General features: G+C 47.0%; 1 protein-coding gene across 1 annotated transcript in view; it reads left to right on the forward strand.

Annotated features, from left to right (window-relative positions):
- The window catches only part of LOC147698516 (putative tRNA methyltransferase 9B), a 195,745-nt gene that overhangs the window by 68,163 nt on the left and 112,866 nt on the right, over nt 1–14,716 (forward strand). The gene's annotated exons all lie outside the window — the stretch shown is intronic.

Consider the following 14,716-nt stretch of genomic DNA (forward strand, 5'->3'; position numbering starts at 1 on the left):
TAAGTATGTTATAACAATACATGGACTTTTATGTATTTTTTTTAGTTTTGTTTTTGCAACATTTATTTATTGATTTTCAAAAAAACATCACAAATATAGCCAGCATTGATTTGCGATATATAACAAAGAGGAAGGAATTGGCAATCAGGCACATTCAATCCGTCCACCCAAGGAAATGAATCGAGACCAATAAAAGTACTGGAACACGCATGGGGTGGGACAATGGGCAAGTCAGGAGGTCTGCCAGGACTGCGAGGGAAGCGTGAGGCCTCATGGGGTGGACAGGGAAGACGGGAGGAGGCTATGGGATGAGGACACAGGGAGGTCCAGGTGGTGTGGGGTCTAGGGAAGTCTGGGATGGGGGATACAATTATATCATGTCTCTGTTGGTTGAGGAAGCTCGTCAAGAGAAGTGAATGTGCTGATGATTAGGCAACTCGTGGAGGTGGAGAATGGACCCTTTCAGGGTGGAGCAGTTTCATCTATTGTTAGGAAGAGTACCCAAACTACATTCAACACATCCAATTTGTTAAATTTGTATTTGATGTATTCATGACTAGCCACTGTGCAGCTCACTCCACCATTCACTACATGTAGGAGTGGTGGTTTGTCTCCAGTGTCTGAGGATGCATGGTTTGGCCACGTCAAGGGAAGTTGCCAACCATCTGTGTTCATGAATTGTCAAGTCTGCCAGGTCAGAGACATCATGAAGTAGCGATAGGTATGGGGTAGGGGTGACGTTAAGCGGACCATGGAGGTGACAATGGAATCATGCTACTACCCTCTAATTATCCAGTTTCCGTCAGGACCACAGGATATGAAATAAATTGCAACTATCCATGTTACATTTATAACATCTGTTCTGGAGTAGTAAGAGGGCCTTAAAAGGTACCAGTACCGGTCATGGGGTACTTTAAAGTAGAGAAACCTTCGCTTCAAGTCTCTGAGAACCCCTAGTGATCCACCAGTAGGGTTTTGCCCCGTCTTCTGGTGAGTAGGCCTTGCCCAGCAATAGTTGCCAGGTCAGCCTAGTTGTGTCAGAGTGTAAGGATTTGATAAGCACTCCATACATTCTAGAGACCACTTTTGTAGCGTCCCAGGGCGTGGAAATATTGGAGAATGGGCGAAACCAGGAACTTTATTCGCTGACTGCCAAGAACAGCTGCCAGGCAGTGAAGCAGTTGTCATTAACGCCACTGGTCTGTGGGCCAAAGTCTAAACTCCTGCCACAGAGCAGGGAAGGACTTGGAGAGACCACAAATATACATTTGGTACATTATCCTGAGGCCCTTTGCATCCCAAGATACCCAGAAGGGTGCCCCCCCAATACAGAGGACATCATTGTGCCATAGTGGTGCTTTGTGTGTTGTACTAGTGGGGCTCCCACAGGAGACTGCCATCTACGAGACGACTGGATTGGAGCCCACCTTGTGATTGGAGGTATTCAAATATGGCAGCAAAGAGGGACATGTAATCTTTAGTAGGTGTTGTTCAAGGCAAGCCTCCTGTGAGGACCCCCGTTTTGCTGCCAGCTGTTATGAGGGAAAGGCCAAGCAGTAAGATCTCATGTGGGGTAATTAGAGGTCCCTGGCCTAGAGGTGGGACCCTTGAAGCCATGGTTTGCACCTGACCCAGATATAGGAAACAATCTCTGCCTGTATGCCTGCTAACTGTTTACTAGGGAGTTGAAGGGGGAGTGTATACCAAAGAGATAGTGGAACCTACGGGGGCACTGTCATATTGATGGTCTATACCTTCCCCCAAAGAGACAGGTTGAGGTGTGACCACCTCAGAAAATCCCTCATTGGGTGGTCTATCAGAGGTTGTAAATTGTTCTCCACCAAGCAGGAGATACCTTCATTGATTTGAATACCCACGTAGCAAAGTTCTGTGGAGACCCACTGCATATCGTAGCCATGGATACATTCCACTGTTGTAGAGCAACCAGGGGGAGCGCCTCACACTTTGATCAGTTGATTTAAAAACTTGATCACCACAAAAAGTCCTCAACAATGGACATTGCCGCTAGAATACTACCATGGGGTTTGGGAGTAGAACATCATCTGCATGAAGGAGGGCTTTGGCATTCCCCACAGCAGTAGAGATGGTGGAGAGCTTACACAAGAGATTCGAGTGCCTGCAAAAAAAGTGGGGATAGAGGTACTTCTAGTGGGTGCCTGGTCCCACCTTCAATAGCCCAATTGGAATTCTCTGCAGGAGACATTAGCCGTGGGCATATCATATAAAAAGTGTATCTTGCCCAGGCCCATAAAAGACTTGTCCACCAATCTACGCAATCAAATGCCTTCTCTGCATCTGAAATCAGGTGGCAACTAGGGCAATCAAACAGATCCTTGCTGTCTTTAGGGAGAAGGGTAATGGTGGGCTTCTTAGTAATGGCCCCTAAAGAGCCCTCCTGAAAATGGGGCACCAAGAGTTCCTTTTACACCTGGTAATATTCTCCCAGGAAACAGTCTTCTTCCAGCAAATTGTGTCAACCAACTCGTCATCCATGAACGCCCCAACAATAAAGCCCGTCAATTCTACAGTCACACCGGGAGGTGTAGTGGGTCCAAGAAGGTGCCCACTTGTGTGGGTGTGATTCCCCTCCCAGTCCCCTGTGTAAAGGAAAGCTTAGTATGAAGAAAAACGATTCTAATTATCAACGGAGTGTACTAGTAGGTTCCTTGTCGAGTCTTGAATCGCCCGGATGTTTAGGTGGGATTTTCTCTGATTAAGTTGGGCAGGCAGAAGCCTTCCTGTATTTTACCCCTGGTTTTACCGCCACCATCATAACTTGACCAGGGCTTTCTAGGGCTGCCTTGAGAAAATACAAATTCAGTAATATCTTGGAGCGCTCCGGTTGCTTTTAGAAGGCCAGGAAAGGGGGGACCATGTTCTGAGACATTTGAGTATGCACACTGGTTTCTAGCAGTCATAGATCAGAGTGGCCCTTGTGTTTGGCTTTCATTTTGCTCCATAGGGTGGCATTAATGGCAGGCCATAGCACACTATATGATTCATCAAAGCCCACATTTTCCATAAAGTAAGACCAGATGTGGTTATGCGGCTGATCTTTGCCCTTGGGCTGTTGGTAGGCAAGTGCTTTCCTTGGCTACCGGCAAGGGGGTGGTGCCATCTGCTGCATGGCAATGTTCAGTAAAACCAGGCAGTGGTCCTTCAGTCCTGCCTCTAAGATTTCACAATGGGTAACATGAGGAAAGAGTTGATCATGAAATAGGTAAAAGCACATTCGAGAATGAGTCCCATGGAGGCAGAAAAGAACATATATTCTTTGTTGCTTGGGTGAAGTAGACATCCGATGTCCACCAGCGGGTGGTCACTAGTTTGATCACAGAACAGGGCCCTGTCCTTGCGATAATGCGTATCACCACATCTGGCGCTGTCGAGGATAGAGTCGGTCACCAAGTTCCAGTCTCAGCCCTATGGCACTGGCATCTTAAGAAGGGGGAAAATAGTCTATAAAGTTGTGCCAGAAAATAGAACTTGTTAGAGGTGAGCTCATACATGGAGCCCTCAGTGAGCGTTTTGTCTAGGATCTGCAGTTCTGCCCGAACCCAACGACCCTCCTCATCTGACCAGGTTTGATAGTTTTACACTAAAGGCTTTTCCTTATAGTGATCACTAAATCGCATTTCATAGAACAATTGTTTGAGGAGAAAAACTCACCTTGATCACTTGATTATCAACAGACCTTCTGCTGCTGATTAGCGTATTACCCATTCCCATTTGAGCTTGGATGATTCCACGTGGGACACGCGTGTCTCCTGCAGCAGAGCTATGTCAGGATGTTTTGTGAAGTGATAGTGTAGGATCTTCTGGCATTTAATGTAGTGAGACATGCCATTGACGTTCATAAAGACCAATGTCAGGGGTGTGAGTGACATAGGAAAACCTGGTAGAGAAGGTTTGAAACTAAAGGAGCAGGGGATCTCCCCAATGAATGAATGAATTAATGAATGAATATTGGATTTGTAAAGCATGAACTTAGCCCACGGGTATCAAGGCGCTAACTGCGGAGCATCTGTGTGCAGCAAAAGAGGAGACCTGCTCATACCGACATCTCTAAGAAAAACCAGGTCTTTAAGGCTTTACGAAAAAGCGAGCGGGACACCTGACTAGACAATTCTTCCGGGAGGGAATTCCACAATTTGGCCGCAGTCATAGAAAAAGCTCTACCTCCCCATTTAGTGTTCTAAAACCTAGGAACAATTAGCAAGTTTTTGTCAGAGGACCGGAACAGCCTACTAGGAACATAGTGATGGACGATCGCCTTAATACCCTCTGGGCCTGAGCCATGGTAGGCGTCATGAGTCAGGCACAGGGTCTATGGTCCAAAGGCAACCAGTGCAGCAGCCTAATAGAGGGCGTTACTGAGTGATACTTTGGAAGGTTTAATACCAACCTGGCCGCAGCATTCTGCAGGTGTCGCACAAGGCCTTTGTTAATGCCCAGATAGATGGCATTACAATAGTCCAATCTGGACGTTACTAAGGCAATGATGGCCTGCTTGCGTGCATCAAAGGAGAGGAAATGAGAATTTTTTCTGAGAATCCTAATGATCCCGAAACAGGTGGAGACAGTCCTATTGATCTGCAGATTAAGATAAAGTGAGTTGTCCACGATAACCCCTAGGTTCTTCCCATGGGGTACTGGACAGGGGCAGACGCCCAACGCGTCCGGCCACCAGTCACTGGACCAGATTTCTTGTTTACTAGCAAAAATCAGGCCCTCAGTCTTCTCTCCATTTAATTTCAAGAAAGTTTCCACCTTCCAAGAGGAGACTGCCTCCATACAACCCCTACAGTTGAGGACAGAATACCTTACACTATGTGAGATAGACACCATTATTTGGGTGTTGTCCGCATAGGACAATCTAGCCCAAAAGATCTCACAACCTTAGCAAGCAGAGTAACGTAGGTGTTAAAAAGTTTTGGGCTCAGGGAGGAGCCCCGAGGAATACCGCACAACAAAGGGTTAGGGGCTGAGTAGAATTGGCCCAACTTCACCATCTTTGCCTGCTCACTAAGAAAAGAGGCAAGAAGCCCCAGGGCCATGCCCCGACACCTATCTCTCCGAGGCGTGCAACCAGCCTGTGAGGAGACCGAGTGTCAAATGCTGCGGTGAGGTCAAGTAGAACAAAAAGAGTTGTATGCCCTGTATCCACTTGAGTGCTGATGTTGTTAAAGACAGCCGTCAAAGCTGTCTCCGTACTGTGGTGGCTCCTGAAACCATGTTGTGATCCATCAAGAAGGTGATGGTCTTTTAAGTAGGTGCTGAGATGAAAATTTAGAAAGGTTTCCAAAATCTTGGCTGGGACAGGAAGCAAAGAGATCGGGTGGTAATTTTTCAGTTCCCCAGGGTAGGTTTCTTCAAGAGAGGCTTCACTACAGCGTCTTCCACAGCAAGGGATACAGTCCCTCTGAGATGGCCGCATTCATGACAACAGTGAGAGGAGGGATAATAATCTCCCAGCAGGTTTTTAGCACCTTGAGGGGGACAGGGATCCAAAGGGGAGCCCGATTTGACTCGTTCCAGGAGTCTATCAGTCATCTCCAATGACATAAGGGGAAGGTAAGGAGACTGGGGGTCTCCTCCGTGAGCAAAGGCCTCACCAGGAGGGGTGAAAGTTTGCACACACGACCTGATACTAGTGTTGGATGTTTCCAGCAGGGCGTAGATGTCTGTGATTTTGGCTTGAAAGAAGTCCTATATTTTATCACAGAGCTCTTGAGAGACATCTAAAGGGTCAGTGACATGAGGGGAGGTAAGAGGATTAATAACCTTAAAGAGATCCCTAGACATTTTCATGGATACAGTAATCTTGGAGAAATATAATCTCTTTTTCTCCATGATGGCTAATTTATACTCTTTTAGACATTGTTTATGCCGTTCCCTACTCAGAGGTTCTAAGTGTGCACACCACAGCCTCTCCTGTTTACGGCAGCCCTGTCTTAACTTTCTGAGTCTCTCCGTAAACCAGGGGGCCGAAGGTTTTCTTCTTGCTGAGAAGTGCTTCTTGACAGGAGCAAGGCAGTTCATTGCTACTGACAATAGCTGTGATGACTCAGCAGCAGCCGAGTTGGCATCCTGATGCTTAGTAGGCTCCAGGTTACTAAGGAAGTTAGAGAGCGCCTCCTTACTTATAAGGCTACAGTTCCTTCTTTCGTCCAAATTCCTGTCACCAGAGAAAGGCGTCACTAATGCCAGGAAGTGTAGGTCAAACGGGATGGCGAAATGGTCAGACCAGACGAGGGGAATAGGTTGCCCCACCCTTATCCGAGGATCATTGGAGGAAACACCATTAAGGATATGCCCCGCTATATGGGTGGGGCTTCTAACCAGTTGTGAAAATAAACAGCAACTCAAGGTTTCCAAGAGGTATTGGGTGTCCTTACATGAGGCATTTTCTAGATGAAAGTTAAAATCCCCAAGAGAGTAAGAATGGATTTATCAAAATACAGTTCTGCCAGCCTGCTGAAATCCTGATGCCCTAGGGGTACCAAAGAGGATGATTGACGGAGCGTTTGAGCAAATCAAACACTCACCCCCAGTTAACTGATCTGAGTGTAATCCATCACCATTTTTTAGCTCACTCCACCACCCCAGTTCAGACATGGCCATATGCAAATCAGACTGACCCTGTGCCTCATGGGAACAGTCCAGCCCGAACTGCCAAGCCATGTCTTCCCTGGACCAGAAACAAGCATCCTGGGACCGGTTTCGGGTTCATAACCCTTATTAGCCAGGCTATCTTGAATATATCCAGTGGCAAAGTGAGCAAGGGACCCACGTCTGGGCATACCCTGCCAACTTAGGGCGAACAAAGCGATATCAAAGGGGATGATGGACAGAGCGTTTGAGCAAATCAAACACTCACCCCCAGTCAACTGATCTGGGTTTAGTCCATCACCGTTCTTTAGCTCACTCCACCACCCCAGTTCAGACATGGCCATACGCAAATCAGTCTGACCCTGTACCTCATGGGGACAGTCCAGCCCGAACTGCCAAGCCATGTCTTCCCTGGAACGGAAACAAGCATCCTGGGACCTGTTTCGGGTTCATAACCCTCATCAGCCAACCTATCTTGAATCCAGTGGCAAAGTGTTAGACGGACCGGGAGGGTCGGCCGAGAATAAGGGGAGAGGTCTCCGGGGAGAGCCGTCTCCAGCGATCGTACAGACGAGTAACTTCCCCCCCACAGATGTACACCACACAAGGATAAGGTTTAACGTTCTTTATAAGCAATTCTTTAAGTACGGTGAAATGGTACAAGGAGGTCTGGACTCAGGGGTCCCCTCGGTTCTAGTCTCTTGATTGGGAAAAGGGGTAGCGGGACAGTCTTGTTACCAATCTGGTAGACGAAATAGCTCACAATCCTCGAGCTCGGCGTTCTAGATGATCGGGCCGCGGCGGAGCCAGCAGGTCCCGGGATGGTTGAAGGTAGCGACGGTCCGCGGCGGAGCCAGCAGGACCCGATGAAGGTGGTGGTTACAAACGGTCCTCGGCCACGCCAGCAGGTCCCGACGACGATGAAGGTTTCAGAAGGTTGCGGCAGCGCCAGCAGGCAGGACGATAGTTCGCAAGGCAGGACTACGGCAGCGCCAGTAGTCCGTCAAGGATGAGTTCTTCACTGCGTCTCTCGACTCCAGGATACAACTGCCTTCCTGCTCTGGAGCTGCCCCAGTTATAGGTCTGGCCCCCTTTGATGTCCAGACCCTCGCACTTGGAGGTGGGGAGGTCCGGGATGAGGGAGTCCAGACACCCAGCAGGGGGGTGGAGCCAGTGCCCGGGGGAGCTGGGGGCGATCGGCACCTGGCGGGGGAGATCCATCGACACCTCTTTCTCCCATTGACCTGCCAAGTAGTCCGCTCACCTCCTGGGTGGATGGTGGTGCCGGGATGTCGGGGCCTGGCCAGGCCCAGGGTTAGGGTCGATCGGAGGCCACGCGGCCTCGTGGTGCTGTGTCCAAGATGGCGCCCAAGCCGGGCGAGGGGGCCGGCAGTGATTCGGGTCCATGATGTGGAGATGTCCAGGGGCAGGGGTCCCATATGAGACGGGAAACGGGTGGTTGTTGCGTGTCGCACCTTAAGAGCCGGGCTCGGGCCCGGTCGTGCGGGGAGGGAGCAAGCCCTTCACGTGGCCTGTCCAACACAAAGTGAGCAAGGGGCCCACGTCTGGGCACACCCTGCCAACTTAGGGCGAACAAAGCGATACCAAAGGGGATGATGGACGGAACGTTTGAGCGAATCAAACACTCACCCACAGTCAACTGATCTGGGTTTAATCCATCACCATTCTTTAGCTCACTCCACCCCCAGCTTAAACATGCCCATATGCAAACCAGTCTTACCCTGTGCCTCATGGGAACAGTCCAGCCCGAACTGCCAAGCCATGTCTTCCCTGGACCGGAAAAAAGCAACCTGGGACCGCTTTCGAGTTCATAACCCTCATCAGCCAGACTATCTTGGATCCAGTGGCAAAGTGAGCAAGGGACCCACGCCTGTGCATACCCTGCCAACGTAGGGCGAACAAAGTGATACCAAAGGGGATGATGGACGGAGCGTTTGAGCGAATCAAACACTCACCCACAGTCAACTGATCTGGGTTTAATCCATCATAGCTCACTCCACCACCCCAGTTCAGACGTGGCCATATGCAAATCAGTCTGACCCTGTGCCTCATGGGAACAGTCCAGTCCTAGGGCCCGGTTGCCTGTAACATAAGACACCCGAGAAACTTTCTGTGGGGTAAAGATGAATAGCAAAATAGAAGGCCTGATAGGGATCTGGAGAAGCCGTCAGAGCCTGAGTAGGGCAGATCAAGGTTTCTCTGTAAAAAATGCCCAGCCCCCCTCCCCGCCATCCTACTCTATCCACTCTAGCAAGGGTGTACCCAGAAGGTATAGAGTCTACAACAGGGGTCTCCAAACCGGTCCTGGAGGGCCGGATCCATGCCAGATATTTTGGATATCCCCATTGAGATACATGTAGTAATTTTACAAATCTGGCATGGATCCGGCCCTCCAGGACCGGTTTGGAGACCCCTGGTCTTCAAGATCAGTACCTGAAGCGTCCGTAGCCCAGGTTTCGGTAATAAAAACCCAGGTTGGCTTTCTTGGGCTGGAGGTATGCTGAGCGAGAGCCGATAATGGGGTGGGAGGGCATAGAACCTAAGGGGTAGCTAACTCTAAGCTTTGGGTCTAGGCTTGGGCCAGCAGTGCTGGGGCACCCTGGTGCCCCACCTGTCTTCACCCGGGAGGGCACATAAGAGTATAAAGCAAAGATGTCATACAGGACTCACTGCGGCTTATTGTCAGGTGTCACAACAGGAGGGACAAAATAAAGTGAGTTGGATTGAAGGGGAAAGAAGGATAAGAACAATTGCTCAAACAAAGCCCTGGTGCAAGGACACAGGGAGGGTTTAGGACTGCACATACCACCCACCTCCCAGCCCCTTGGGTGGTCAGTCCAGGAGATCAACAGGTCAGCCACATCTTGATAGAGGTGCCCAGGAAGACCAAGCGGGGCACATTCACCAAACAAAAACATGAAACCATCCTAAACAGAGAAGTTCAGCACAAGAATGTTAACTGGCAAGTGCCTATAGTAAGGAGGAGAAAAAAACAGGATGGAGGAGACTGTGAGCACAAAATTATGAGTAACAAGAGGGTGTTGTACAAAATATATATTCAGGTCTGTTCGCCACGTCTGGCATCACTCGCTCCCTGCTTCAGGGGAGAGACCTTGTTTTGCCCCATATCTGGTCCTTGGTTAATGATTACACTACCTGGTGCAGACCACTGGTATTCCAAGTGTTTGCGTAGCTGGAGATGAAGGAGCTTCAGGAGCAGGGTGGTCAAGTAGTCCGACATGTCTATATTTTCTGCTCTTTCTGGTACTCTGTAGTTTCGGATGTGGTTTCTTTGTATCCTTTCGGCCAGGTTTGTCACTATGCAGAAATTGAATATCTTGTCCCCAGTTCGGTAAACGTGCATATTGACTTCCACATCCACCATGTTATCCACCTTGTCCAAGCATGTGTGTGGATGTCGGACACCTTTTGCTGCATGGATTTAACCTCTGACATGAGGTCAGTCATCTCTGTGTCCATCATGCTTAAGGTGGTGCCAGTGGCCATGATTTCCTTGAGGAGGGTGTCCATGGTGGTGTCAGGAAGGTTGAGGGGGCATGTCAGAAAAGGAGCTGGTACACCGGGTGTTTCGGGTATGACATGTGGTGTTATCGTTCAAGCACCAGCAAAGGCCATCAACACTGCAGCCTCAAGGCCCCCAGTGGGCAGCACTAGGGCAGCTGGTTGAACAGTTTGATCCAGGTGTCAGGATGAGCTTCCTGCCAGAGCACAGGCCAGGGAGTAAATCAATGCGTGCAGCATCAGGGATCCCAAATAAGACTGACTCCTGCTGGTTGATGAGAAGATAGTGCTTTACCCGGGGTTCAGGTGGGAGAGCCTATTCCTGCCTCGACTTGCCTAGTGTGGTCCTTGATGCCTGTATCAAATAGTCTATGATTTAAAAGTACCTTGCCGTATTTCTAACCCATTCCCAGCGTTGGTGCTAATTTCAATATCCGTGAGGGTCAGAAAATTTTATTTTATGAAAGTTCACAATACTTTTTTCCTGGTGTGCAGTACCACGAGCAGTGTTCTCTCCCCCGCAGGCCTGTTCTCCCCTGATCGGTTAGGGCTGTACAGCACCATAGTCTTTCTGGTGGGTGAGAAGTAATGGCCACAGGGGGGCCCTTCGAAGAAAGTGTAAGAGGCGGGAGGCTCACAGCAACCTGAGTGACCTTGTGTCTCATTATTAGATGTTGGACGCATTCATCTAGTCCCCTCATACATCTTTTATGACTCACTAAACAGCTGGTCACTAGGAAGCCCAGATGATGACAAGGGCGGTATCCGACAGCAACTGATGGGTATCCTTACTTATTAGGCACATCTGTTCGGCACATAGTTACACACTGGTTTTGTTGGTTCATGTTTTTTTTTAAGGTAAATTGGTTACAGAGCTAATAGCCAGGCTACTGTAGACACTCCCCCACCTGAAAAAGAAAGTAAGAGAATGGATGCAGCTGGAAAAAGATTTGCAGAACAGGCAGCTAATCACTGGCATATTGCCAGTTGTCAAGCCCCTCTGGCCCTTTATGACTGAGCCCATTGAGATGAGATGAAGGAATTCTACAGTACCTCCCAGAGGAACACCCCAAAAGGGACAATGAATTGTCACAGGTCAGGCCATTACCAACAACTCCATCCAGTGTGCACTAAATGCTACAGATACAGCTGCTAGGGGTGTCATAACCAGTGTGCTCCTTAGACGGCATGCATGGCTTAGGTGTTCTGGTTTCAGATCAGAGGTCCAGCATGCAGTACTTAAAATGCCTTTTGACAGAGAGCACCCTTTTGGGCCACAAGTAGACACTATGATAGATAAAATGAAAAGGACACTGAGGCAGCTAAAGCCATGGGAGCTTTACAAACCACAGCTTCCAGAGGGTCCTTTCGTCGAGAAGGCTACAGAGGTGCATACATTTCCTCAACTTCTGATGCCTCCACTTTCCAGCGAAAACCAGGCCAATCTGCCTACAGTAAAGGTTCCTTTAGAGGCGGAAACAACAAAGGAAGGGGAAGAGGTGCCTTCACTTGTGGAGCATTCCGGGGGGTACAAATATTAGAGCAGATTATTTGTCAAGTTCATCATTAACAACTGTGGGGTGTACACACAGTATGATGATGAGGAATGTTTGATCGCTCCTGTTGATGTATGTGTAAAAGGTACTTTTGATCCAAGTGAGTGGATGGACTGTTCGGAAAAGGATGAAGTACTGACAATGGCTCACAAGTATGTTATTGAGGGGTGGCCTGGAGAAAAGTCTTTACCATACAGATTGCAGCTTTTTTTCAAGATCGCTGATGAGCTGTCATTAGAAAGGAGAACCTCATTTTGAGGGGAGACAAATTCATACCTCCCTTATCTCTAAGGCTTAGGATCATACAAGCTGGTCATGAGGGGCATTTGGGTCAGACCGTAATCAAAAGTATGATACGTTCTCTATTGGGTGGCCTAGTATGGACAATGACATTCTTCAAACAGAGAATGTGTTATTTGTTAAACAATTGATAAGTCATTAAAAAAACTACTCCTTCACTCCACCCTGTGAAATTGCTATATAGACCATGGTCATAATTAGCGTTGGATTTTATAGGGCCTCTCAGTTCACTATAAACCCTATACAAGTATGCATTTGTTTTAGTCGATTACTACAGTAGGTGGCAGAGAGTTGAGTTTGTCCATGAACAAACTACAGCCAGAGTTATTTATTTTTTTCAACAAAAGTTTTATGCAAGAGGGAGTACCTAAACAGCTGGTGTCCGTTAATGAAGTACACTTACTTTCAAAAGAAATGAAAAAATTTCTAGCAAAAATTGGAATAACTAACACAAGTCTCCAATGATATCACCCACGTGCCAATGGCTCAGTAGAAAAAAATTAATCACACTTTAGTTGAGTGTATTCAGTGGGCAGCAAAAAACAAATGTGAGGTGAGATGGGCTGTGGGCAGCATGTTGGTGTCACATTGAACATGGCTCAATGTTATCATGGGAAAACACATTTTGAAGTGATGAGAGGTTGTGCACCTGGGTGTGAAATGTTCCCAGTCTGGGTGAAAGAATGTCAAGCTCGCTTGGTTCATGAAAAAAGATTGACAACGATATACGTCCTAAGGTTGAAGTAATGCAAACGAAGATGAAACAGTGGTGATGGTGTTGGTGTGTTTGAAGACAAAATTCATGTTGGAGACTGGATTTGTATTAATGAACCTACTCCTGTTTCTAAAGGTCAATCCAGGTTTAGAAAGCCCACAAAAGTTGAAGCAGTTCGTGGTAATGCTGTAAAGGTGAAAGGGCATGAATGGTTGAATATTTCCAGAGTTGTGAACATTGGGAACGAAGATTCCAAGGAGAAGTCAGACCAGCATGTTTCTAGTGGAAAATTGCCTCCATCCACCTGCTTAGTCGCAGTGTGCAGCCAACCACTTTTCTTTATTTTAAATCTGGGCCAACCTTGGGCAACATATGCTGTAGGGGACATTGCCCTTGCCCCCAAATCCTTTGATCATGGCATGCTCATCTTGGACAATGTGATGTGAGCAAATTAAAGTATTGTCTATTCCAACAACTCTTAATGTGACCTTCAAGAGCATAGACCAGCAAAAGAGCCAAACTTACACAGCATAGAGACTCGGCAGTTTACTAAGAGAGGTGGGCCAAATAACTGGAAGGTGTTTTTATTTCTCTCCTTGATAGTTTGGGCAAGCATGCTTAACCCTGCAAGAGGTGCTTTTGAGTACCTTAAATCAAGCATTCCATGTATATTAATGATGTGTTTCAAGTGGAAAAACGTACCTCACCTAATTATGCTCAAAGGTAAAATGTAAGTATCTCATGAGATGTTAGGACTCACAAAAAGTTTATTTTAGAAATGAGATGAATTTAGGGTTAGAACCCTGCCTACATGTATTTTGTAGGGGTCATTTGTGATCAATATTCAGGCTGTGCGTCCAGTGGACTAGGTTGACATGCACAGAAAGGAGGATTTACTGAGCAACTTGCATGTGGTGTCTGATAAAGATTGATTCGACTTTCAGAGGCTTGGCTTGTGCTGAAGAAAAGTTGAGTTTAAAAAAATGTCTTGGAGTAGGAGCTGGTGCTTTCGAAAGTTAGTCAGGTTGATGTTGCAGACTCTCTTGGCCAGTTATTGTGGCGACAAATTTGGGAGATAGGTTCTAGCAACTAGGAAAAAAAAGTGAGAAGTGCTCCACAACCTTTGATAAGCCGAGCAGGTGCTTATGGGGAAAACCCTTTTGATAAAGAAATTCTGCTAGGTAAAACAGGGGGCCCGATTCACAAAACTAACTTAAGACAAAATCCTAAACTTACTACCATTTTCGTATTCACAGAAGGCACTTACTCATTTTGGTATTCACAGAAGACACTTACTCATTTCGGTATTCACAGAAGTTAGGACTCCTAACTTTAGGACTCCTAAATGCCTTCTGTGAATACCGAAAGTCTTAAAATTAGGATTTATCTCAGTTTAGGAGTAGTAAAGTTGAGAAAAATCCTAATTTTAAGACTTTCGGTATTCACAGAAGGCATTTAGGAGTCCTAAAATTAGGAGTCCTAATTTTACTACTACTAAATTGAGAAAAATCCTAATTTTAAGACTTTTGGTATTCACAGAAAGCATTTAGGAGTCTGAAAGTTAGCTAACTTTACTACTACTAAATTGAGAAAAATCCTAATTTTAAGACTTTCGGTATTCACAGAAAGCATTTAGCAGTCCGAAAGTTAGGAGTCCTAACTTTACTACTACTAAATTGAGAAACATCCTAATTTTAAGACTTTCGGTATTCACAGAAAGCATTTAGCAGTCCGAAAGTTAGAAGTCCTAACTTTACTACTACTAAATTGCGAAAAATCCTAATTTTAAGACTTTCGGTATTCACAGAAGGCATTTAGGAGTCCTAAAGTTAGGAGTCCTAACTTCTGGGAATACCTAAATGAGTAAGTGTCTTCTTTGAATGCCAAAATGGTAGTAAGTTTAGGACTTTGTCTTAAGTTAGTTCTGTGAATCGGGCCCAGGGTCCTGAAGCAGAATGCTAGGTCATCA

This window comes from Lissotriton vulgaris, chromosome 8 (assembly GCF_964263255.1).
Source record: "Lissotriton vulgaris chromosome 8, aLisVul1.2, whole genome shotgun sequence".
Taxonomy (NCBI): Eukaryota; Metazoa; Chordata; class Amphibia; order Caudata; family Salamandridae; genus Lissotriton; species Lissotriton vulgaris.